Source organism: Aythya ferina (genome assembly GCF_964211825.1).
Source record: "Aythya ferina genome assembly, chromosome: 1".
NCBI lineage: Eukaryota > Metazoa > Chordata > Aves > Anseriformes > Anatidae > Aythya > Aythya ferina.
The window spans coordinates 85,076,780-85,104,515 of record NC_140296.1 but is presented as its reverse complement, the minus strand read 5'-3'; the positions used below and the strand labels follow the sequence as shown (position 1 = coordinate 85,104,515).

At 40.8% G+C, this 27,736-nt stretch overlaps 1 protein-coding gene and 1 long non-coding RNA gene across 3 annotated transcripts in view; one reads left to right on the top strand and one right to left on the bottom strand.

Moving 5' to 3' along the window:
* The window catches only part of LOC311434306 (uncharacterized protein), a gene marked incomplete at its 3' end in the record, with an annotated part of 247,731 nt that overhangs the window by 170,383 nt on the left and 49,612 nt on the right, over positions 1–27,736 (top strand). The gene's annotated exons all lie outside the window — the stretch shown is intronic.
* LOC311444779 lies at positions 415–27,476 on the bottom strand. Of its 2 annotated transcripts, none has more exons than XR_014698058.1 (4): positions 27,370–27,476; positions 16,920–19,194; positions 2,114–2,246; positions 415–837 (listed from the first exon to the last, which is right to left on the bottom strand). It is a non-coding gene; the product is annotated as an uncharacterized lncRNA (long non-coding RNA). The 2 variants fall into 2 exon arrangements; XR_014698059.1 differs by lacking the exon at positions 27,370–27,476 and adding an exon at positions 22,175–24,097.

Genomic DNA, 27,736 nt, shown 5'->3' with positions numbered 1-27,736 from the left:
TTGATGTAAATTAATATTTGATTGTGCCATTAAGAGTATCTTATTTAAAGCTTCAAATTTTGCAGGTTTTCCTTTGGCTATTAGCAATTCTTTAATGTTTTCTGATAGTCACAGGGAGAAAACTCATTTCAGATAGTGTAAATCAAATCAAGATCAAAGCATTTTATTGAGTTCTTAAAATATGTAATTAACTGGCAATGAATGAGCAATACATTCAGGATTGGTATCTGTAATGCAAAGATAATCTGTAGTTTTGCCATCTTGAAAAATAAAAACAAACAAATTATAATAAAGAATTTCCGAAACATTCTTCTATTACGAATCTTCAAAACTTCCTCCCCTCCCCCCCCCAAGTACACAGTTATGTGCACAGCTCACTTTCCCCAGGAAATATGGGTTACCAGTAACCCCCTCCCTCATGGGAGTGGGGGTGCCTTGCTTGCACACCCCTCCTATGGGAGGCATAGGAGCCCGATGCATACTCCTGTCACCTGCTAATGTATTGTGGTGCAAAAGCACTCCATGAGGCTGCCTATGCACATCCATGGTGGATCTCCACTTGCTGTCCCTAGCCTGCAAGGAGCACCCCATAGCCAGGGACAGGACGCGCATGGTGTCCGGCAGGGATGCTGCTCCTTATGGCTTGGGCAGGGGCTGTGGTGCTGCAGGGCAACTTCTGGCAGTGCTGGAAGACTGTTTTTTCCTCCTGCTCTTTCCAGTCCAGGGTCTCTCCCCTGAAGTGAATGTTTATGCTTCTTTCCACTTCTCTACATGACTTCTTAGTATCCAGATGATAGTCATTTTCTTCTCAAACATTATTAGTTTTGGACAAATGTACTAAAAAAAAAATAAAAAAAATCTGCACTCACTATAAGCATTCACACACATAAACACACTGCTTGCATTCGTGCTCATCAGAAGTCATTTGTGAAAGCTGGGCTGGCTGTACATGCACCCCCACTTCTCCCCCTGCCCCAGTGACCACAACAGTAAAATTGTATGATTTCTGAATGACTTCTGACAATGATGAGGCTATCAGGCTGGGCACTTGTGTCATCAAGTAGTCAAATGGCTAAATTTGTGACTACATTAAGAAATTTAATTTGAAATTAGAATCTTCATCTCTTTTCTTTTTCCCTAAGGGGGGCTGGGGGGGGGGGGGGAGTGAAAGTCTGTGGAAAGAACATTTCATATCTGGCTCTTGTTCCACATAAGTGGAACAAGAGTTTTTGCAGAATGAGTAGCCATACCTGGCTGCAGTCTGTCCAGGGCAGGCTGCATGAGCCCAGACTCCTGAAGTGGCCCCAGAAGTGTCTGTGGGTCCCTGAAAGCCTCATCTGTGATTGAAACATTTGCCAGTTTGGTTTCATCCCTAAGCTGAGTGGATTACAGTTATTTAAATAAACAATATAAGTGACTCAAGTTACATACCTGAATTGCCACTCATTTCCAACATTTAGGGCAGACGTACCCGGGGCAATTTCACTGAAGAAAGGAGGCCAGATGAAGCTACAGGTAGTATTTACACTACCCATTGGGCCATTGCAACCACGAGGTTGCTTGAAGGCTAGCATGTAAACCTGTTCATCTGTCCACATTATTTTCTCTCTGATCATAGTGGTAACTCTGGCAAAAATCACCTCTGAAAATCCTTGTGGTTATCTCCATATTGAGAACTGAGCAGTCAAGCAGATATTTCACTTGACTGGAAGGCATGTATTTTCAAAAAACTTCAGGAGGTCTTCAAAGTACAGTGTAGTGACTCACAAATTTCTTTCTAGCACACATCCAACACCGTTTAAAACTCATTTCCATGCACATTGCTAAAGTGAGAGGCTTTCCCTCACTTTCCTAAGAGAATATTTCACTGTCTTAGAGGTCTTATTGTTAAGAAGATTATTTTCTTCATGTTTAGCTTAAATTTGCCACTGCATTTTACCCTTAAATCCTGGTTATATCTTCTTCACCACCTAGTATATTCCCAAAATATCACTGTATTTTTCCCTCTTAAAATTTCTAGGGATGGTGGAGGTGTAACTTCAGAACTAACACATTTACCTGAAGGAATTTCTAATTTAACTGGAATCAGGCTTGTAGGTGATCTAGTGCTTACCTCATTACAGTTTAAGATGTATCTCATATTTGGTATAGCAGTGGGGTGGTTTTACCTTGCTGGGTAGCTGAACTCCACCACAACTGCTCTTTTACTCCCCCTCCTTAGAAGAAGAGGAGGAAAATAAAGTATTCTGGAAAAAAAAAAAAAAAAAAGCTCAGGGGTTGAGATAAGGATAATTTAATTAAATAGAAATGGAAGAATTAAAAATAAAAACAAAGGCCATGTGGAAGCACAGAGAGAGAGGAAAAAAAAAAGTACTACTTCCCATCAGCAAGCAATGTTCGGCCATGTCCTTGGAAGCAGGGTCTCAATATGCATACCAGTTGCCCAGGAGGACAGACATCTTCATAACAAGAACCCTTTCTCTCTCTTTCCCTCCCCCACCTTTTATTGCTGAGTGTGGTGTCATATGGCATGGAACATCCCTTTGGTTGGTTTAGGTCAGCTGCCCTGGTGATATCCCCTCCCCATCACTTGCCCACCCCCAGCCTGCTGGCTCCTGTGGGGTTGGAGGGAGTCCTGATGCGGTGCCAGCACTGCTCAGCAGCAGACACAACACTATTGTGATGCCAGTGCTGTTCTAGCTACAAGTGTCTAGCACAGCACTGTATCGGCTGCTGCAGGGAAAGTCAACTCCATCCCAGACAGACCCAGTACAGGCAGGAAGGCTATTTTTCTTCATTCTAGAAACTCCCCTGTTGACAACAAGGGGTATATCTCTGTCTCTAAAGTAAAAGCTAGACTTAGGCAGAAAGGTAGCAGTCTTTCAACTTTTTGACACCCTTCCCTTTTTTTTTTTTTTTTTTCCAATGTAGAAGGTGGTTTGTCTGTGATACGAAATTCAAACTGTATGAAATTAAAAAAATAACAAAAAAAAAAAAAAAAAAAAAAGCCAGATCCTGCACCTGGCATAGTGTAACCCTGTTGGGTTGGCCAGGTATTGGAAGAGGCTCCCAGGGAAGTGGTCAAAGCCCTAAGCCTGTCAGCATTCAAGAAGCATTTGGACAATGCTCTTAGATAAATGTTTTTTTAGGTAGTTCTGTGTGGAGCCAGGATTGGACTTGATGACCCTTGTGAGTCCCTTCCAACTTCTGTGGAACACTCTGTGATTCTATGTAGTCAGGAGGTGGTTTGAGTCTTGATTCTGAGTATTAATTGCTATGGCACTTGAAGTATGGAGCCTGAAGCTATGTAGGACACTCCAAGAATGAACACATGAACAGTGTGTTAACATAGATTGGACATCCAAATCTGCTTTATATTTACAACATCTAAAAAAGAAAGGAATAAGTTCATTAGCTAATATGTACTGATTAAAGTGAAAGATATGCAACTAATTGCTGTGTTTCCCTTTAGTAAATAACTGTTCTCCAAAACCAGAGTTTTAATTCATTTTCATCATTGTAGGTGGATTCTAAACACCTTTCATTTTCCTGAGACACAAAACTCATAAAGTTTTGATGCTTATAATTGTATTGCTGAAATTTGACTAAGTTTTGGAATGACTATTCCCCACAGGAGCGAAGGGCAAACTATTCCATAACATTACAAGAATATTGAACCTAGTGTCCTAAAGAGTGAAACACTAATGTGCAAATGATATTTGTCCAGATGCTGCCAAATCTGAAGCCACAGGGGACTTGTTGAAATACCAGCTGATGATTGCTGCACCTGCTAATTGTTATACAAGGTGTTGAATACTGTGATGTTTTATTTTGTGTGAAAGATCTGTAGTAGCTAACTTTATCTTCAGGGGGAATTGGACGCTTTTATATCTCCCTTGAACATGTCCAGATCCCCTAATTGTCTGTGCTTCACCACACACACCTCAATTCCTTACAATATTTCTATAGTTTCACCAAACATGCAAGCTCCTCTGGACAGGCTGTTTAATTTCTCCACTTGGCTGGACCCAGAAAATGGGGACAGTGAGACAGTGGAAGCAGAAGCCAAGGTCTGGGAGGGGGAACTTGGACCACAGTAGCCTTGCAGAGTGTGCCAGGACTGTCACATTCACCCTGTGGCCAAGAAGGCCATCACCATTGTGGCAGAGCATCATCAGCAGGTCAAGGGAGGTGATCTTTCCCCTTTACTCAGCCCTGGTGGGACACACGTGGAGTGTTGGATTCAGTACTGGGCTCCAAGCATAAGAGACACATGGACATATTGGAGTGAGTGCAGTGACACGCCACAGAAATTATGAAGGGACTGGAGCATCGATCATTTGAGAACTGTCTGAGAAAGCTGGAACTGCTCATCCTGGAGAAGGATCAAGTTTATTTTATCTATGTGCATAAATGCTTCTGACAGGAGTAAAGACAACAGAGCCAGACTCTTCTCATCGATGCCCAGTTACAGGATGAGAGGCAATGGGCACAAACTGAAATAAAAGAAATTCTACCTAAACATAAGAAAAAAATAAATACTGATAACACTGTTTATAAAACATTGGGAGAAGTTGCACAGAGAGAATACAAAGCTTACATTCTTGGAGATATTCAAAACCTGACGGAACATGGCACTGAGCAACCTGCTTTTGCTGACTCTGCTCTTAGCAGGGGTTGGATCTGATCTCTAGAGGTACTTTCCAGCTTCAGCTGTTCTAGGCATTGTGAAAACATTTGTTTAAAACATGGGCAAGAGCCCTAGCTAATATAAATGAAAATTGTCGCATGCAATTCAATATCCTTATGCTATTTTATACACAAATGATATATACTGTTAGGAAAGCATTTGTTAAACACTTATGTAACCATGTTTTTGAAATAGATTAATATTGTATACATCATCCTGGAGGAACATAAGGCTTTTTCTTAGAATTTCTGCCTCTACATACCAGACACACTGAGAAGAAGTAATACTGAAATTTAAAGCAAAACAAAACAAAAGGTTAAAAGTAAAATGAGACATTAAAACTTGTAGGAAAAAAATGTAATCACATGATTAACTGTGTTTGTTACATAATTGTAACAAGGCTACTTAATTTTGAACAACAACAACAACAAAATCACACATCTACAGTGCTTCACCTTTTCTCCAGACATAAGTAGGATTTTCTGTCATTAACATGCATGACTCCTCATACATTTTATATTTTCTAAAGATATTTTCTCATCTCTACATAACTTTGTATGTTATTTTTGGTTTTCAGTGTGGATAATTTTTATTAAAATCCTAAGGATGCTAAATATATGCTAAAAAAATGCTATTTTTTCCATGTAAAAGAAAGTGTAACAGTGTAAGTCCTATTCCATTTATTTTATGCAGAAAAGCAAACTTGCACTTCATATCAGCATGGCCATTAGAATCATTAAGGTAGACCTCTAAATTGGTGAATAGCCCAGTCAGTAAACCCCTGTGATAAAACAATAATGTGAAACAGATACACTGTTGTTTCATTGCTCCTCTCCTATTTGAATTAATTTAATCGAAATGCAAGAGCTATTTTTCTGAATCTAGCAAGAGCTATTTTGCTGAATCTAACAAAAAAAATTAAATAAGCCAAATAAAGTTATGGAACAAATAACTGTGTGATGACAGAGGTTAATCCACCCAACGTGACCTCACTTTTGCATGGGGAAATCAGAAACTGCAGATTATTTTTTTTATTTCTCTTTCTTTCCTTCTTTCCTCCTTCCTTTCTTTCCTCCTTCCTTCCTTTCCTCCTTTCCTCCTTTCTTTCTTTTGTTCTTTCATTCTCTTCCTTCCTTCCTTCCTTCCTTCCTTCCTTCCTTCCTTCCTTCCTTCCTTCCTTCCTTCCTTCCTTCCTTCCTTCCTTCCTTCCTTCCTTCCTTCCTTCCTTCCTTCCTTCCTTCCTTCCTCTTTCTCTCTTTCTCTCTTTCTCTCTTTCTCTCTTTCTCTCTTTCTCTCTTTCCCTCTCTCTTTCTCTCTTTCTCTCTCTCTTCTCTCTTTTCTCTCTTTTCTCTCTTTTCTCTCTTTTCTCTCTTTCTCTTTCTTTTAGTTCTTCCTCTCCTCTCCTCTCCTCTCCTCTCCTCTCCTCTCCTCTCCTCTCCTCTCCTCTCCTCTCCTCTCCTCTCCTCTCCTCTCCTCTCCTCTCCTCTCCTCTCCTCTCCTCTCCTCTCCTCTCCTCTCCTCTCCTCTCCTCTCCTCTCCTCTCCTCTCCTCTCCTCTCCTCTCCTCTCCTCTCCTCTCCTCATGCAATGAATATATATGGGCACACATGGATTCCCAGGAACTTGCATGGTTGTCACACTGCATTAGGTGAGGAGGACTTGGAAAAGTGGTCTGAAAACTGAGTCACAGCATTTCTTGTGCTGAGTCACTGAGATTTAGATATGAAAGACAGGTCAACAGTGTTTGGAAATTAGTAGATTCAGGCACTCAGATATCATGAAAATTAATGAAGATGGGTTTAATATTTTCACTGTCTCCTTTAGGAGTGTATGCTACTTTTTTCTTAGTAAAAGAAATATTTTCTCTGCCATAGAGAAGCACTTGAGGTGTCCTAGTAAATATCAACTTGTTCAGAAGTGTCTCATGTGATCCCTGTGGAGAAATGATGGCTTCTCTCTCTCTCTCTCTCTCTCTCTCTCTTTTTCTATTTTCTTTGTGCTCACCTCAAAAAGAATTGTATTACTGCACTGAATATGAAAGAGCAATTTAAAGAGAATGGTTCTCCCATATGAAGGACTAGATGACCTAGTGTGTGCTTCCCATTTCTTTTCCAAGAGGAAGAAAAATACAAAAATGTTTTCCACTGTATCTTCTTTAAGTCAGCAACAGTTCTTGACTGTCAAGGTTAAATATATTTATTGAATGCATTTTACTGTTTATTTTTTCCCCAATTTATGTATACATGAATATCCAGATAGGCGTTGCTTGTCCATTTATAGTCATGAATACAGGTGAATCACTTTTCTTTTATGAATTCAGCCTGCTGTTTACTGTTTTTCATTTGCCGTTTCCCAATTTTATTTCACTTAATAAAAAGATAGAAGAATGAAAGAACCAATAAACAACGATGTAATGCTGTACTTTATTTTTTCCCTACACCTACCTTGAAGATTTAGGGAAGATGAGAAATTACATACAATAAAAGTAACTTGTGTAAACTGTTCATACTCATTGTACCCTGTGAATTCACCTCTGATACTGCAAACTCCAATGTTATACATAGAAAGTTTCAACTTCCTGCAGCCCATACTGAGCTTATAATTTCTTTTAATTGAGTTTGGAAAAAATCCCCAATTATAAGGATCACAGAATCATAGAATCATTAAGGTTGACCTTAATTGAGGAGGTGACCTCCAAGATCATCCGGTCAAACCATCCCCCTACACCAATATCACCCACTGAACCGTGTACCTAAGCACCACATCCAACCTTTCCTTGAACACCCCCAGGGACGGTGACTTCACCACTTCACTGGGCAGCCTGTCCCAATGACTGATTGCTCTTTGTGAGAAGAAATGTCTCCTTATTTCCAACCTAGGCCTCCCCTGGCACAACTTGAGGCCATTCCTTCTAGTCCTATCACTAGTTATTTGTGAGAAAAGGCCGACCCCCAGCTCCCCACAACTTCCTTTCATATTGCAGAGAGCAATGATATCTCCCCTGAGCCTCTTCTTCTCCAGACTGAACAACCCCAATTCCCTCAGCCGCTCTGCATAGGATTGGTGTTCCAGGCCCTTCACCAGCTTTCTAGCCCTTCTCTGGATATGGACATGCAGCAGGGCCTCTATGTCTTTCTTGTAGTGAGGGGCCTGAAGCTGAACTTGAGGTGCAGCCTCACCAGAGCAGAATACAAGGGGATGATCACCTCCCTGATCCTGTTGGCTACACTGTTCCTGATACAAACCAGGATGCCACTGGCCTTCTTGGCCACCTGGGCACACTGCCGGCTCATGTTCAGATGAGCATCAACCAGCACCCCCAGATCCTTTTCCTCTTCACAGCTTTGGAGCCACTCTCCTCCAAGCCTGTATCTCTGTATGGGGTTGTTGTAGCCAAAGTGTAGGACCTGGCATTTAGCCATGTTGAACCTCATCCCATTGGCCATCAAATACAATCAAATACAATTTTTTTTTGGTGAAGCTCATTACCAAAGGTAATGAGGGTGAGGAAGATATTCTAATATAAATCAGTATGTTTCCTACATGGCCTCATTAAATGAGATAAATGTTGTAAGGGTCTGAGCTGGGTTTAAAAGTTGTGTGACAAATATATGTGAATAACAATAATAATAATTAATAATAATAAAGGGAGAAGGAAGCAGAGAGACTAGAGTTATGCAGTGTGAGTGTTTTGACTGAACTGAGATGGCAAAATTGAGAAAGTGTTGAAAAATGCATGTACGAAGGTCAGAGTAGAGAAGTTAGAACAATTCACAGAAGGAAAGTGTCCTTGGAGGGGATGATGATAAAGCAGCTTACCCCAGTGACAAAGCTGCATAGCTGATCATTACTGGGTTCTGTTCTGTCTGATGTTAGTATAAATCCACAATAAAAGCAATAATGTGTTGTCCTAAGGGATGTTAGCTCTGAATTAAATATTAATATTTCTTTTAATTTAGGTGGTAGTTATCATTCCACCCAAAAAGACTGTTCTGAAGTCAATTTTCAGGGGACAGAGAAATAGTCATAATTTTACTCCCTGACTCATACTATGGGAAAAACTTGTGACTGGCACAAACAATGATAAACACAGTATTGAACACCGAACGAACTTCAGTCAATTCATTTTCTAACTTGATGCTACTAAGCCTTTAAAACCACCTAGCTAAAAGAGAACAATAACAAAAGTGAATTATATGAAGTTTAGGCTCTTAGTCTGGACCAGGGACTTGATCTTCAGTTCTTGTGCATCGTTGATTTCAGGTTGAAAATCTAGGTGTTGTAAACATTAGCTCTATACCTGGTGCTTTCTAAGATTTCGATCCATAGCTTTGGGGGGTGGAGTGGGGATAGGAGAGTTTTAGTTTATTTAATTAAATGATGGCTGCAGGAGATTTTCTGTTGTTTTAGAAATATAAAATAGAACTGCTTAAAGAATACATCTCAAAAGTGAGTATTTTCTGTGAAACAAAACCAAGAATTACCACATTAAAAATGCTTTCTAAGTATAATCCGTTTTCCATGATTCATTAATATTTGTCAGAATTCTGATTTACACACATTAACATTCATAATCAGGTTTATTTCTCTGGTTTATTTATTCTGCATATAAAACTTCTTTAAAAATCATAAACTTTAGAGTTTTGATTTAGTATGTGAGTATATAAATCTTACTGTTAAACTTTGTGTATATAGTTTCCTTATTTATATACACAAGATTTCATGCTATGTACAGACCATAATGTTAAAACTCTAATAGTATAGTTACTGTAAGAAGCATTAGTACAGTAAAATCTGCAATAGTTAAGAGTCTGAGATGAAAGTAACCATTTATTCAAACTGCACTTCTGGCACACCCTTAGTTGGTGTAAATCAAAATAACAACTTCACTTCAGGAAGTTTCTCTGGCTCACAGCATTTATGAGTATTGCTCTTTACTCATAATATGCAAATATAATTAGAAGCATCACATTTGGAATGGTTTAATAAAAGGAAATGTCATATGATAGCAATACATTTCCTCTTTGATCTCATCTCTTTATAATTTTTATTTGCGAGTCATCAGAAAAATATACCTAGCAGAGACTTGCTTTTACAGGTTGCTTTCATGAATGTTCTGATACATTATCATATATTTAATTTCAGATACATTAGATGTTTGGATAGTCATCCATTCCTTTTTTTTTTTTTTCCTAATTATTATAATATTCTCAGTCATAATTCTCTGCTATGTTCAGTTTGCACAGGAGTTCGACTATCGTATTGTTAATCTTTCTCACACAATAGAGCACAATACAATAAACTATCACTTTTTTTGTTTTTAAAAGGCAATATGCGTTAGCCAAGCCACAAACATAAAATTATCCTTCTGTGCAAGAAAGGATATTAAAAGAATTCCGGCTGAAACACTGTTAATAATTATTTCCCCAAAAGCAGCTGCCTCTTTTTACAAATCTGTTACACAGCCAACAGCCCAAATAGCTGAGCACATGATGGGCAGCTGTGAGCCCCCCTAGGCTAGACAGAATCTCCTCTATCGATAATGTGCTCAGAGACTGATGTAGAAGCAAAGCATCTCCCATTCATAAACAACTATGACTTATATAAAATGGTTGAGGAAACAAAGCTATATACTTTATGAAGGCTGTGTTCACATGTTCATAAAGAGTCGTAATCTCAGTTTATTTCTACTTTTTATGTATGAGATGTCTGAAATACTTTTTTTTTTTTTTTTTTTGCCTCTAAACACCAGTTTTACACAACAAAATTTATATTTGCATATACTCGGGTTCTTTTTAACTGAAAATATTTGTCTGTATTCAAAACAGGGAGCTGACAGTACTCAAAGAGAAAGAAATAAAATGTTATTCCTCTGTATAACACCTCTGTATACCACCAATTCACAGAACAGTGAGAAAAATGTTTCAACAAATTAGTACTTCAGTGACAAGAAAAGATGAACTAGGAATTTATACTATCTCACTTAATTTCTGTTGTCTAATTGAAATAAAGAAGGTCAATAACATTATTTAACTCATATTTTCCATTACATTGTATTTTGTGCTTACAATATTCTTTTTTCCCATGTAAACTTCCTGGATACTTATATATTCCTGTATTTTCTGTAGGCAGCTGAACAGCTTCATGTTTCTAACTCCTGGGACAAATCATCTAGCAGGGATATCTCTAATTCTTATGCTCCAAGCTGAATAAATAGATGCTGGGGGAGTTGAAGACTTCCTACAATAACCCAGCACATTGGTTCCTCTGCTTCATGAGTGGAAGTCACAGTGACAGAAGATCTTTAACAATCCTTCATTAGTGTTGCTGCAGATGTACTATGCACTCAGCAGGTAGGGTCTGACATCATGAAGCCTTGTGTCTTAGACTAATCTTGATGTCCTGGGAAAAATACTTGTGAAGACAGACAAAGCAGACAGACAATTTCCCCTGGGGATTTAATTAGCAAGGATAACTAAAACAAACTAAAATATATTTTTTTTTGCTTAAGTTTTAAATATTTACTATTAATAACCCATCAGAGGTTAAAGATGGACATAATTAAGGGTGCACTTGTGACTAAAAATGTAATGGGGGAAAGGTAGTGGTTCATTGTGTCAAGTTTCTTTCATTTTTCCATTGAGAAGTCTTTAAATCCTGCTTTATAAACCTGAATCAAAGTCTCCTGCCTCAGATTCAGAACTTCATGTAACTACGGAAACATAAAAGTGATAGTCATGAATTCTATGGTAATGGTGCTCTGTTTAGAGGATTGGTTACTGGCATCTCACAACAGCCATACCAGTATTCTTTTCAGGCCCTGTCACAGGTGATTTCAGGACCAATAATTTCAGAATCATCAAAAGCCTTAAGTAAAGTAAAAAGGCACAAATGATAATAAGTACCTGGGCTTAAAATTCTTCTTTTGTAAGCATGGTATGATAGTAACTTAAGCAGAAAACGGGATTTATAGGAAATGTATATCCATAATACAGAAGTAGAATTGTGGAGGAATGGTTAAGTGAAGTAGGTCATGTGAATGTTGAGCAACTAGGAGGTCGCGAGCTAACAAAGTATCGAACGCAGCTCATATGAGTCTGAGAAAGTACGTAAAATCTGGGAGGTTTCAGGGAGGTTTCAGGGAGGTTTCAGGGAGGTTTCAGGAACAAGGACATGATATCTGTTGGTGGTCTGGGAAAGTACTAACTGTGTTATTTCGGTTGATGGGAGTGAGAAACTAGCTGATAAAATAGAGAAATGCACTAACCAATCATGAGCTTAGCTTTTGCAATATGTATGAGCTAATTATATTGAATTAGATAAAAGACGACTGAGCTATCCAATAAATCGAAGTTCACTGATCACTCATATTGAGCGTCTGTGTCTTCAAACCGTCGACAACAAATGTCCTCGCAACACAGAATATTCCAGTAGACAGTGTAATCTTTCTGTCCTATCAATGTTTTATACATTTACTCATGCATAAGCATGCACACACACACAAACCCTATTTGAGACCTAAGATCAATCTCCAGTGATTTCTATGAAAGACAGTTTTAGAAAGCCAGCATTGTATTTTTGTGTTACACCTCATTTTCAGCAGAGTTCTTCCCAGCTCAGAATAGCAAGCTTCAGGAAAGCCAAGTGTCAAAAAAACTGCATGCATGACCATGGCTCATCTGAATCCTTTAATATCCAGAGGTAACTGAGCCAGGAATCTCCCTTCCAATTGCCAGTCTCTCATTCTGAAAGCGCTGGATAATGCAATTCCAGGCACTGGTTTTATCTGATCAGCTTCTACGGTGAGATTATGAGAGAAAAGAGGCAGTAGACTAAGTAAGGACTGGAGACTGAAGAATATGAACAGAAGAGAAAGCAGTATACTTGGCCATGAAAAGAATACAGAGTAAGAGAGCTTTCAGAAAAGGATACACTGAAGGATAAAAGATGACTGGATGCTACTAGGAAGGGGTTGGTGGAGAGGGGGATTTTGCAAAAAATAATTTGCAAATTTGCAAACTATCTCATGAATTTTGTGAAGTGTATGCTCACTTTTAGCATGGAGGAAAACTGAACATTTAACTTCTAAATGTTTTAAAGGAAGCAGATAGATATACTTGTCTGTGATATTTGTCATATTTCAGATTGCCACCACCAAGAAAACACAAATATATATGTTGAATTTATGTTGAACTTGCATTTCTCTCCTGCTAAGTAATACAAATTTAGAATATCAGTACCATTATCAGAATTTCTAATATTTTCTTATTAAACACATCTAGACACTTTTTTTTTTTTTTTTCCTAGAGAAAAATGATTCTCGAATTATGATTAGATACAAATAATATTTTCTACAACTTTAGAAAATTGTATTGAAATTTTGGGTAAGTTTTGAATAAATCCTTTTACAAAACTGCAACATTTTTACTGATTTTAAATGTAAGGAATATTTCTCTGAAAATGTATGGACTGGCCTTCTGCATGCAATAGAAATCAGTATCAATGATGAAAGTAATTCGAATAATTTTTCCTGATTTTACTTACATTTCTTCTGTATTGGGTAATTCAAGATACTTAATTCAAGTTAACATGCTGTGTAAATAAGAAGTGGTTTAGCTAAAGTGCATAAAATCCCTGGGTAAAAACTATAATGAAAATAAAACAGGGTTTAATTCAATGAGCTTAAATCACTTCCAAAGTAAATTAAACCAAATCAAATTGAGGTCATTACAATTTTCTATGAGACTGTCCAGTTGGGGTTCAATGCAGATTAAACAAGTCACTTTAATAACTAATTCATAATGATTTTTCTGAGTGTCCCTATATAGATGAGCTTGTTGACTTGCTTAGCAAAGTCTGTCTATGCAGGTTTCCTAAGCAGAAAATGTGCTTTCATTGACAGAATTCCCTAGTGCCTATTCAGTAACAACCACAGAGAAGTCTACAGGAGGCAATGCTGTTCCAGCAACACAACAATGTTCAGTCAGGATGCTAATGGATTATTTATATAAGTGCTGGCATCCCTGACTCACCTAGAGTTCCCTTTTTTAAAAAATGAGATTGCCTGTCTAAAGGCTTAAAATAATCTTAGAAGAAATAAATGATTTTATAGTACCAACCTTCTTTGAAATCTTACCTGACACATAGCCAGAATTTTGACTCTAAATGAAGGAAGAACTGAGGAGTCCTTCCCCTGCTCTAATAAATAAATATTTATTCAATTAATTAATTTTCATTTAATGCTGGTTTCTCTCCAACTAAACATTTAAAATCAGGAAAGTTGCTCCCTGGGGAGAATAGATATTTTTTTTTCTTTTTATCCTCATTGCTTTTGCTTTCCTTCCTCGTTAGAAATATGACCACTAGTAGATATGTCTCCTTAAGTCTTCTGATAAATCTATATCTACTGTCATGTCAAGCTAGTATATTATTGACATACTATTAGCTGGTGTTGTATGTGTTATCTTTGTTAGTCTACTGACTCCCATAGGTTAGATTAGGAAGAAATACAAATATGTGCTGCAGTTTTTGTTTTTTTCTTTGAGTAGAAATATATCTTCTGGAACCTCTTGCTGGAAGCTGTGGAGATTGCATTATTTAACAATTATAATTATTACTATTATTATAAAACATTGCTTAGAATAAGAGATTTAATTAAAAAAACGAGAAGAGGAAAGCATGCAGTGATCAAGAGGGTTCAGCCAGATGAGCATACTGACCAGCTTCAGTTTGTACTTTTTATATCCTTTCCTGCTCGACACCCGTCCTTGTTTCTCCTGTTCCACCTTCCACCTGCACAACCATGGATTTCAAGAACTCTGCTGTTTCTGTACCATCCCATTCTGGGACCCCTGTTTCACAATCTCATCGGCTGCAAAGTCCAGATTGATCTTCCTGGAAGTGGCACCAGTAGTTTGCTAGCTCATCAACTTGTGTGACAGGGAAAAGTTTGTTTCTTGTCCATGTCTATAAGTTTGATTTGTTATGTCTGTGTCCTTCCAGTATCCTTTCATATACAGTGAATCAGGCTCAGGCTTTACCAGGACAATTTCCAGAGGTTTAGAGGAATGTTCAGATACCCCTCCTGTAGATTGTCTAATCTAACCAAAATGCTCCCCCTCATCATTTAAGGAATTGTAAAATCAGAAACTGGAAGATGAGCCTCCTGATTTCCCAGTGTATTCCCTAACCTTAGACATGCTTGTTCCCCCACCCACAACAATGGGTAGGAGCCATTCATTAGTTTAGCACCAACCCCAACCCCTTCCTAACTGAAATTGGGAGATTAAATCCAAGATGACCAAATACCTTTTGAGTTCACAAAGTATTCCCTGGCTTCATATATACACCCTCCAACCTACATTGATGTGTAGGAGTCCACCACTACCACACCCCAGCCCACATATCATTCCCAAAGAAAGTGGCAGACTACATGCTTGGAAAAAACAAACAAACAAACAAACAAAAGAAATAAGGTTTCTGTTCTAGATGTTTCATTCTAGATGTTTCCTTCTCAGGTTCTAGTTTATCAAAGGACTGCATGAAAATAAAGACTGTAATAGGCCATTATTTACAATATTTCTGATTATTGGTTCCTATATTCAATCCCTTGTTATATACTAAATTTTCCTCTGTATGAGGTTCCATGTTTTATTTGGTGAAGATTAGGGTGGGAAGGTATATGTGTTGTCCTTCTTCCTGTACTCCCAATTTCATTTTTGATTGCAATTTCAGGAAGATAGTAAACTAGTAAATGGTAAACTATTCTGGCCAGGACCCCTGCAGCATGATTCCTGCCTCCTGGGTAGTACAATTAGTGTAACATCATCAAATGAACTTTAGCCCAAAACAAGTAGGAGAGTAGGTTTTGAGCAACAGGAGAGTAGGGCTGTATTTGTCTTTTTTGTTCGTTTGTTTGTTTTTGGGGGGGTATAAGAGAGAAGTTTTTAAGCAGATGGAAAGTCTCCCCACCTTTCCTTTGCTAGCTTCTGAAGAATCTGTCATGGGGAGGTTCCCGGGCACCTCACATGAGCCTGAGCACACCACCTTCCAGCAGCTGTATGGGGTCTGCGGGAGTGTATTTGTGTCAGTTGATTGACCCCAACTTCTTCATCCTCAAATTATCAAATGATCTAAATCTGGTGGTTGTGAAGTACTTAATTTAGAGTGCTTTCAGTATAGCTTGAAACATTTAAAGCAGTGTCCCTGCTGTTTTGTTGAAAGAGCTTGAGATCTCCAGCTCTCTGGCAGCAGAAGGGAGGGTACAGGGGTCTGAATATTACCTCAGCCCCTTTCCCGGCAATGACCTCTCTCTGCTGCTGAGTACACCCACTATGGTTGCCTTCAACTCTTATATTCCCCTTGGGAGGGTTGGGTGAAATCGTGCAGGGCAGCTCTGAAACTGCCACATCCCCACATTGCTGTTGTTCCTAAATGCAGCCTTTTACAGGAATCTTAGAAAGGTCCCAGCTCCTTAGGAGGAAATTCCTATGTTCCCTTAGTTCCTAGTCACTTATGAGGTCTCTGGACACATAGATGACTGACAATCATACTGGCAGACCATGAGTTATTTTGTACAACCATTTCTTACTTACAAGTTGGATAGTATGCATCTGTCCAATGAAAGGGGCAGAAGATATTTCCACTAGGTATGTTATTAGAGTTAAGCAATGTTTATTCCCCTCATAGACCATAAGCTTCCTTTGTACAACTTAGTTCTACTACTCAGCCCTGTCAAGTTTAAATCCCTATATGCTAAGACTCCTTTGCACGTGTACATTTCCTTTATCTATCCGATTCTTCACAAAGTTGAAAAGTCCAATTTGTGGAGTTCTGCCTTAGCCAACCGTGGTGGTTTTACCTTGCTAGGCAGCAGAACTCAGCCACAATTGCTTTCTTACTCCCCCTGATCAGAAGAGGAGGAGAAGAAGAAAAGGAAAGAACCAACTCACAGGTTGAGATAACGATAATTTAATTAAAGGAAAAATGATTATAAAGGGAAAATTAGTATTAATTAAATAATTTAATTAAAGGGAAAAGGGAAATGGAAAAAGGGAAAAACAAAACAAAAACACAAACAAACAAACAACAAAAAAGAGCAAAGGCCATGTGGAAGTGCAGAGGAAAGAAATTACTCTCTACTTCCCACCAATGACCATGTCCTTGACACAGGGCCTCAACGCATGTAGCCAGTGTTCAGGAGGACAGACGTTTTTCACGAGAGCCCATACCTCCCTTCTTCTTCCTTTTTCCACCTTGCATTGATGAGTGTGACACTATGGTATGGAATATCCCTTTGGTTTGTGAGAAGTATGTCAAGAATTTTCTTCAGACAGGATCTTTTGTGCAGTTATTCCATTTGCAATTGCAATGGTGGGTATCCTGCCAATTAGGAGCACATTATAGTAAACAAATCATAACATTTTATTCCCTATTTACCAACACCTGATTACCTCCCCTGTTTCCTCATTGGCTGAGTACTACAGGTTCACAAGCTACTCGACGCTCCTCTACACCATATAGATACAATTTATTTTTCAACCCTTTAATTTCTCCTTTTTCCTTTTTTTTTTCCTCCTTTCTTATGTTTTGAGAACTTCTCATCCTTGTTTTACTGTTCCCACACTGCTCATCCTGTTTTTCGCAAGCTTCGACCTTATCTTGGAACAGTGAGGCCTTCTACTGTCCACTTATCTGCTTAGCATTTCTCCTTGTTATGACTACACAACTGCCTTTGAATATAGAAAATTAGTTCTCTACTGCAAAAACACAACTTAGTTTCTCACAATTCCCCCCTCTTCTTTTCTTACTCCTATTGTTGTTTTTGCACCTCTTCACATACCACACTCTTGAGTTTTTCCAATATTAAGGCACAATATTCTTCAGATGTCACGGGGGATGACAGATATACAATGCCATTATTATTACAATACCAACAAATAGTTGTTTGAGCCAATTATGTTCAGGTAACTACAAAGTTAGTTTCTCCCAAATGTTTCTAAATCCCCAGGAAGTGTCATCTTCAGCTACTCTATGTAGGATTTTCCCACCTCCCCCAATATTTTTGAGATCAAATCCATCCCATTTGATCTACATATATACAGCAACTAGTACAGTGCACATTCCTCCTTATGAGGTTATTAATAAATCTATTACCATTCGATTCTAGAGTACTATTTTTGCAAACTTACTTCCTTTTTCATTTATCTAGACTGTTACTTTCTAGTTCTTCAATTATAGCTGTGATATTTACAATAGCTTTTTCTAATTTATTCACCCCTAACCAAGGTAAAAACCACCTTGCAAAACTGTTAAATGCTGGAGAATTTTACTAGAGGATTATCTGGAGGCCACTTATTTCTGCGTGTGGTCTCAAGAGGGCTTCAACAATAGTCTTCAATAATAGTTACATTTGGAATTATTGCCACCAGGGTGCAAGATCCCTTCCATCCTAGGGGCAACACCTTCCTGGCTTTATTGCCACACAGCCAGTGCCACCCCTTGCCATTTGGGACAGGCCATCCAGTTACAGGATTCTCATGTTGTATCTGGTGTGCATTATATACATTAGCATTCCCGTGGCTACCACATTCGGTACAGTACGGATTATTCCCTACTTCATGGATATTTCCACACTCAGGTTCAGTAATATTGCCCCCTGAGTTCCTATCAATGTTGCTTCAAAGACATCTTTGATAATACTGTATATTGTACCAGGATTATGTGTAGGGAGCTCAACTTCAAAATCTATTCTTTCCCAGGACTGAGTATGATCTGTCATTTTTGGAAATCTGGACAATTCAGACACAGTTGCTGCTGGAAATAGCAATCAGGGACAAGGCCTCTTCTGTCTTTCTAGGCATCTGTGTGCAAATCCAACAATTACTTTGAGACAGAACCTGAGAAATATTCTGGATTAATTGGAAATGCTCGTTTTTCCCTCCATTCTATCACTAATCCATTGAGAATAGGTATTGCTAAGATACACTTAAACTACATCATTTCTATATATATATATATATATATATATACACCCCTATAATAATTAAGAAATAATAATTAAGAAAAACAATAAAAATCACAAACTAATAAGGATTCTTCTAGCGGGGATTAAATAGCCCCCTTCTCCCACTTCCATGGAGTGTTCCCTGGAAACATTCCAATTCTGTGTAATTCAATCTCTTTTACTCATTAATTCATTCACAGTTCTTCTAAGGAGAAGTTAAAGGTTTACAATAGATAGTTTTAACAGTTTTAACCTTAGAAGTCTTTGTTAATGCAGTCTCTCAGGTATCAAGGTTAACTGATGCTTTTACCCAGGTATGAGGCCACCCTTTCTCAGCCATTCTGCCCATCGTCTCAGTAATGAAGAGCACTTGGAACAGTCCATCCCACTCAAGTTGCAGTTTCAATTCTCTCCATGTTTGCATCACATCCCAATCTCCTTCTCAGAATGGATAGATTAGGGCTTCCAAGGGTGGGGTTTGAGCTAACTGTCCATGGGTCCTGAGAGATGACAAAGAGAATGACAGTCTGAGTATATACTTCTTAAGAAAAGCATCTTTTGTCTCAACGGAGGTAATTAATTCCCTTTGTCCATGTACAGCAATCCAAATAATATTTCATATGGTGAAAATCCCACATCTTTTCTTGGTGCAGTTTGAATTCGGAGAAGTGAAAAGGTAAGCACCTCATTTGGGGAAGCCAAGTTTCCAGAACTTAGTCAATTGCTTCTGTACTGTCTGATCTGCTCCACCCTTCCAGAAGAAGAAGGATGCCAAGGAGAGTGAAATTTCCACTTGATTTCTAGAGCCCACATTAGCCCTTGCAATATTTCTGACATACAGTGATTTCTTTGATCAGAGTCAGTATTTTCAACAATTCCATACCTGGGAGTTATTTGTTCTAGAATTACTTTAGTTACTATGTTCACAGTAGCAGATACTAAAGGGAAAGCTTCCACCCACCATAACAAATGATCTACCAAGACTAGTAAGTATTTAAATCTACCTACTCCAAGGAGTTCTGTAAAATCTGCCTGTATGTTTTGGAAGCATTGAATTCCTGATTCTTGCCCTCCTCTGGGCTGACTGTGGATGATTTTCCTATCTACCTTAATACACAACTCCTGCATACTTGTTCAGTCAGAGTATATATATTCCTACACATACATACATGTATTTCCATAGCACAACATCACACATTGCTTGAATTCCCCAATGACCCTCTTGATGCAAAACAGTTAATATTTGCCTCACTAGCACTTTATTCAGCTTTTCTCTCCCATCAGGAAGTACCTATTTTCCTTTGAACTTCGTAACTCCTAATTCCTTAAAAACCTATTTCTCTTATTTTTTTTTTTTACTTCTTTCTTCTTTTTAGTTTTGGGTAGGGGTAGCTCAACAATTCCCTGAATCCTCTCTGGATTTATTCTTTGTTCCCCCTCAGACAGTAGATGCCCTAAATACTTGACTTCTCTTTCTACAAATTTTAATTTATTTTCAATCCTTCCAAGCTCTGTTTTACCAGAAAGTTTAGTAGCTTGTTTGTGGCTTCCTTCACAACCGTTTTCTCCCATCCTAACAATAAAAGATCATCCACATTTTGTAACAGCAACACCCCCTCTGGAGGTTGGAATTCCTCCAAAATTTGTTCTAGAACTTGCCCCCAGAGATCGGTGTCCCTCTAAGCCCTCGAGGTAAAATCGTCAGTCTGTATTGCTGCTTCTGCCCCATTTCAAGGTCTTTCCACTCAAAGGCAAATATACCTTTGCTCTCAATGTCTGAGAGCACCTCATACGTAACACTGTTATTCCAGCCAAACAATTTACAATTTGAATGCCCAATTTCATCATCAAATCCTTTCCCAACAAGTTAGCCCCTGCCACGGGTGCATACAGTAATTGCCCAGTGATTATTCTATCCCTTGTCTCAGCTTAGTATCCCCAAAAAGTGGCACTGTTATCCCAGTCCCTTCTACCCCCATCACATTTAGGGTTTCATTAGTTAATTTAAGCCCTGATACTTTAAAGGCCAGTAATGACCTAGCTGCCCCAGTGTATTGGGTTTGCACAGCAAGGTTCTGGTAGCTGGGGGGCTGCAGTGGTAGCCTGTGAGAAGAATCCAGCAGCTGCCCCTTGGCAGATAAGGGACAGTTTCAACCAGCTCCAAAGGGGCCCACCACTGCCCAGAGCCAAGCCATGAGCAACACAGTTTGTGCCTATATGAGAGCACATCCAAGAAAAGGAAAAAACCAAAACAACAACAACAACAACAACAACAAAACACAACAGCTGCACTACAGCTGCTGGGAAAGTGAGGAGTGAGAAACCTCCCTACAGACACCAAGGTCAGTGCAGAGGAGGGGGAGTGCAGTGCAGAGGTGCTCCAGGTGTCAGAGCCAAAGCCCCTAACGTGGCCCACAGGGAGGCCCCTGGTAGGGAAAGGCTGGTGTACCACAGCAGAGCAGATCTCCATGCTGCAGCCCATGGAGAGGAGTGCATTCAGGAGCAGGTGATTGGGGTGGGGTGGACACCAGGGGGCCCCAAGCCAGACCAACCCACTCCTGACGAATAGACCCTGTGGCACAGACCAACACCTGGAGCAGCTCCCACAGAGCCCGTTTTTTGCTGCCTGTGGAAAAACCCTCACTGAACCAGCCCAGGAAGGTCAGCAGCCCATGAGAGGGACCTCACACCAGAGCAGGGGAGAGAGCAACTGTGAAAGAGCAGTGGAAACGAAGCACCACGGGCTGACTGCAGAGCTCAAAGCTGGAACCCCCATGCCACTCAGGGCAGGGAAGAAGTGGAGTAGAGTGGATGGGGGAAGGTGCCCCCTGCTTGTTTCTCTGTTTCTCACCGCTCCAGCCTGTCAGCAATAGGTGATAAATTTTATTAATCTTCCTATCCTAAGTCTGTTTTGCCTGCAACAATAATTGTAGAGTGATCCCCACTGAGGTACATGTGAGGAACCCTTGAGGTACACTTTTTCATTTATTAGGAAACTAGCTTTCTGAAAAGCCCCAATTCCCCTACTCTGAATTTATAACAGCAATCTCTCCTCCTTCTTTCACTCCAGATATTCCTATTTGAAGTGGCTGGCCTGGCCACACTTTAAACATCTTCTCAAAGACTGTACCTACTAGGATTTAGGCTGCAACACAGGCTTTCCTTGCCTACTGCAAAAAACACAACTCAGTTTCTAACAGGTTGGTTTAGGTCAGCTGCCTGGGTGATGTTTCCTCCCTACCTCTTGCCCACCCCCAGCCTGCTGGCCCTTGGGCCCTTGTTTAGAGGGATTCCTGATGCTGTGCCAGCACTACTCAGCAGTAGACACAACAGTGGTGTGTTATCAGTGCTGTTCTAGCTACAAGTGCAGAGCACAGCACTGTATGGGCTGCTGAAGGGAAAATTAATTAACCATCCCAGCCAGACCAAGTACACCAATTCTCTCAGGATTCTTCCTGATCCATAGCCAATATCACTTACCTTTTTCATAGTTGGAAGTGCTGTGTCACTTAGAGGAAGTCTTCCACATACTTTGGTATTTATTTCCTTCCCCAGTGTGCAAATACCAGTCTTCAGGCCTGTAGTTTGAGCCATTCACATAGCCTGTTCTTCTAATGTTCCATAAATATCATTTCAAGCCATCATCTGCTCCAACTAATGCAAAAAAATGACTACCACAGGTCCTGTTTGGGTGTCTGTGTAATGCTCTAGAGGTCTGCATTGAAATTTATCACTACATTGTTGTGATAAAAAAAAAAAAAAAAGTTGTGAATGCTCCATCTCTGGAAGCGTTCAAGGCCAAGTCAGATGAGATTTTGGGCAGCCTGATCTAGTGGAAGGTGTTCCTGTCCATGGCAGGGGGGTTGGAATTGCCTACACTCATTGCTCATTAGTCCTCTGCCTCCTTTACTGTCTACGGACATCAACACATTTGGCACTCACAAGCCTGTTGGTCCACTGCCCCTAGTTTTATTGGTTTCTGCTATTCTTCTGCAGTGAACCTGAGCCATCTGTGGAGTCATTCCCGGAGAAGCTTGTATTTAATTACTCTCTGTGGGTTGCCCTTATTTAGTTGTTCTCATTACAAGTGTTACAGCATTTCAATGTTGCAGTGCCAGTGGGTGCCCATGAGCTGGCCCCAGAGTACCACAGAGGAGCAGCCTCTGTGAGGAGAGGCCAGGGCTGCCCTGTGCTGCTTCCAGCTGGTTCCAAGAGGGCCAGCGCAGGCCACTGCTGTGCCCACAGTCAAGCTGGTGGAGCCTCTGGGAGAATGGGCTTAAAGTCCTTACTTTGGTGTGGTGTCACCACCAGTGTGAGACACAAAACTGTGGCCACCAAGCTGAGAGAAAAAGGAGGGGCAGAGGTTCCTCTGCAGCCTGTGTAGCAGAGATCCACAGTGCAGCCCCCAGGAGCACCTCAGTGCTGACACAGAGGACCCAGGTGGAGAGTGGCTGTCCTATAGAGACTGCTCTGAGAGTTTGTGTGGCAGCATGGAGCAACCTGGATGTGGTGGAGAGGCTGCATGAAAGGGGCAAGCAGGCACCTGCCAGCCCAATCCACAGGATATTTTCTGCTTGCACCTGAAACGCATTTTTTATTCCTTTGGATTCTGGGAGCTTGCTGTGCTATGTCATGCTACAGCTGGTGTGACTCAAGAGAAGGAGGGGGAAGGAGGGTGCTTGTGAGGGTCACCAGGAGGAGAGCCCTGGGGTGGGTCCTGCCCACAGTGCACAGGGACCACTGGGAGCTTGGTGGGTTTGTGCTTTGCATGTCACAGTGGCCAAGGATGGGCCTGTGGGTGCACAGAGCAGCTGTGTGATTCTGAGCCAGGACTGGGGACACTGGCTGGGGCCTTCCAGGGCTGGGATGGTCACCATGGTGTTCTGCTGTCCACAGCAGAACCAAGGATGTGTTGACATGGGGGTTAACATGTCAACATGTCACCACAGCATGGCAGTGCATTGTGGCTTGGGCCATTGGTGAGTGCGGCAGGCAGGGGGAAGACTGGGCTGGCTGAGGGTCAGAGCACAAACAGGGGCCTCCAAGGCAGTTTCTAAGGCTGAAATGAGGGTGCAGATACTCTGGGGAGTGCCTTGGGCTGACCACAGAGGTGCCCAAGTGGGGGCAAGTGCACAGAGGCTTTAGGGATATGACAGGCACCTGTGGACTCATGGGATGCTACCGCCCCACAGGGGATGGGGCCTAGGGAAACACTGCTGTGGTGCCACCTGCCTTCGCAGCATCCTTGCCCAGGGCAAAACCCAGCCCACGACTGGTCATGGGGAGAGCTTTGCAGGATGGTCCCCATGCCCTCTCTGGCCAGAGCTTGTGGCCCTGTTGGACACTTGACACCTGTGCACAAACTTGCCTGGGGTGGCCTGCGGCCTTGTATGCGCAGCGCTTACAAACCCTGCCCTTGCTGCCTCCAAGCTCCATTGCCCCCTCTCCTACGTACCCTCACGTCTCTCTGGCTCCTGTCCCTTCACCCACAGCCACCAGCTCCCTTGCACCCAACCCCTTGGAGAGCCCCCTTCTCTCCAATCTCCTCCAGACCATGGCTATCTGTATCATACACATCCTGTCAACGCTGAACCTCCTACAGCTCATGCTTAAGGTTGGGGACCAGGTCATGAAAGACCTCATGCAACAATGAGAGGAGATGCTGAGTCACAAGATGACTTGACTGCTGCAAGAGGTTGAGCAGGGAAGCAAGCCTCAGAGTGGGATCAATGAGGAATTCATGCTCCTTGCTGTGTGCCAGCACTGGAAATTCTGGGCTTTTGCTGAAATGCTTCTGATGCTCCTTGGGATCTACTGGCTGCCCAGGCAGAGCCAAGCTGACTCTGATGGTGACACTGAGCAGTAAGGATGAGAATGTAGAGGAGGAAAAGGAAGAGAAGGAGAATGATGAAGATGAGGAGTTAAATGAGGAAGAGTAGGAAGTAGACCTCAATGACAAACATCATCCAGTCCTGCTTGTGGATCAGCTCATGGAGTCTATTGCAGAAGCTGCTTGAAATGCAGAAGATGGTGTGGAAGAGATGGCAGGGACGTGGTCTATATCAGCCAACTCCTTTCAAAGAACCATTTTCATGGTGGAACTGTGGACAGCCATGGGGGTGGTTGCAACTCTGGCTGAGGACAACCTGGCTGCTTTTTTCCTCAGGTTCACCAATGCCCAACTAATGGTTCTCCTCACATTCCTGCAAGCTTCCACTTATGAATACCTGAAAAGGTTTCCATGGATGCATAGGACTGTAGGATAGTCTTGGTAGAAATAGCTATGGTAGTTAGGAGACGTTTCCCATATAGATTAGGGATCTCAGTAGAAATGAATTTGCGTTTGATAAGGACCACACAACAGATGGGTTTCAGGAGTCCAGCAAACCCTTGATTTGGAGAGTCTTGCCTGTATAGCTGAAGATACTGATGCAAGAAGTCTTGCAGCAGAGACTCCTATTATCACCAGGACAGCAACCATCAACTTGCATGGGAATTCCCTTTGGGAGCATTAGTGTATGTAAAACGCCAATAAATCAGCTAATTGGAGCAAACACTCTGTCCCTGAGTGTCTAGAAACTTTGTTGGGAAATGCTAACCTTTGGCTCCACCTTTGGTGAGGTGATCAGCTGTGGGGCAGGCATGTTCTGCAGTGGAGCAGGGGATTGCGGTGTGCAGGGGTTTTTCTTTACTGAAGAAACCCCAGGTATCAGAGGGAGCTGCCAGGAGTGTGGCAGTCCTCAGGAGAGTGTCCAAAGAGGCTTGAGCCAGGCTAGGACCAGTAATGGCCAACCCACATGTACAAAGAACCCATGCCTGAGCAATCAGGAGGGTAGAGACCAGAGTGTGCAAGCAAACAGGGTGTGGCACATCAGCCAGGTCACAGCATGGCAGCTTGCACCAGAAGGTGGAAGGTGGGCCCTTTTTTTTCTATCCTGGGAGCAACAAGAAACATCCTTCTACTGGAACAGAAATGGTGTCACCTCCTGCAACTGCCAAGCTGAGGCTAAAACACAGATGGAGGGGACACAACCTCTCCAGGCAGACACCTACAACCAGACCTCCTGAGGACTAAAAGACCTGCCCGGATCCTCAGTTGAGGGAACTTCGGAATCTGGAAGTTCCTCCAGGGCCAGGAGGCAGAGGTGGGGGATACAGGTGCAAGTGTGAGGCTGAGAGACAGCCCTGCCTTAAGTCCAGCCAAGGGGAAGGTGAGCTAGCTTCCAGACCTGAGCTGACAGACTTGACTGACTCACAAGTCAAGGGAGACTGGACTCTCATCTCTGCTCAGAGCAGAAGTAGGAGTCTTCCCCCTACCCCCAAAGCACCCCTACACAAACAGATTTATTTATTTTTAAATCAATAAAACTGACATTCAGTTTAATAGATCTGTGAAAAGAAAGGTTATGTGTTTTTGTTGGTGGTGACGGTACTTTTTTTTTTTTTTTTAATGTAACAATTATATATTGGATGAAGCATTATATGAATTAGAGACACAAGCTAGCTAACAGATTTTCAACCTTGAGGATTTACTAGTATGATTTTAATCTATCTGAACAATTTATTTTTGTATGGGGAAAAAAAAGGTTATCTCCAACAATCTCTGTTTAATTTGAACAAAATCTCTCAACAAATACTGCTTAACAAATACTGCTTCTACTTCTGACAATAGCTCAGCTTACCCATGTACTTTTCAAGTCAGAGAAACCATGTATGAGTTGTATGAGTTTATTTCAGAAAGCCATTATCTATTGAGCCTAAATAAAGTTCATAAAATGAGAAAAAGGGGAATTGTAATGGAAATTTGGTATAGAATAAAATGTGTGACCATATTGCATCTGTGACAGTCAGTCCCTTCTGCTTTTGCCAGAACTGATCACACGTAATATTCACCGGAGTTGCAGGTAGTGATAAACTACTTTTAAGGTATCAATACTGATCGATAGAAAAAACAGTGGAAGAAGCTTTTAAAATACATAAAATAACTATATGTTACTTAAAACTTGTGTTATACAAACTGAGATCTGAATATGTTTGTAAAACAGTCAATGCAGATCTTGATTTCTGATTTTGAGCTTTCTATTCCCTAGCAACAGTAAGCTACAACATTACACCAAAGAACAAAACAAAAATCAAACCCTTGTTTACATTTTTTTTCTACTGTTTTTGTCAGAGGCAAGGGCAGAAAGCAAAATCAGCATCCAGCTTCCACAATTTAGCATAAAAGCGTTATATAGTAAGTGATTATAACGATTAGCGTAACACATATAGTTATTTTTTTAGTGGGTATATATCACTAAAGGATATTTTTTCAGTCATATGCTTCCTGGTTTTCATCACAAAAAGAATATATATTCCAAAACGGCTTTTGAAAATATAAATAGAAATGTATCTTAGCTTGCCTCTTGAAAAGTCACAAAAGATAAATAAAAATCTAAGGTTATTTTAGGATATAATCTTAGGGAAATGCCCCAAACGGGATTGAAACACAAATTTATATATTTTTTGACTGCCTGGATTTGTTTTCAGAGTTGTTTTTTTTTTGTTTGTTTGTTTGTTTTTGTTACATAAGCTAACACTACTGACTATAAACTGCCATTCTAAACTTGTATTACTAGCTGGTCAGCAAAAAATGTTTTGCATAATGTGGCAATTGAAAATTATGTGAGACTTACCTGACCTGGATGGAGCAGTCTTGAAATTTAAGCTGCCATGAGTTTATGTAGCAAGACTTTGGTAGCTGGAGGCCATAGGGGTGGCTTCTGTGAGAAGAATCTAGAAGCTTCCCCACATTAGATAAGGGGCCCACCTCTGGGCAGAGATGAGCCAATAAGCAATGTTGTTTGTGCCTCTGTGAGATCATATTTAAGAGAAAAAAAAAAAAAAAAAAAAAAAAAAAAAGGCAGCTGGGAGAGTGAAAAACAGCCCTGCAGACACTGAGGTCAGTGAAAAGGGAGGGGGAGGGGGAGGGGGAGGAGGTGCTCCAGGTGCTCCAGGTGCTCCAGGTGCTCCAGGTGCTCCAGGTGCTCCAGGTGCTCCAGG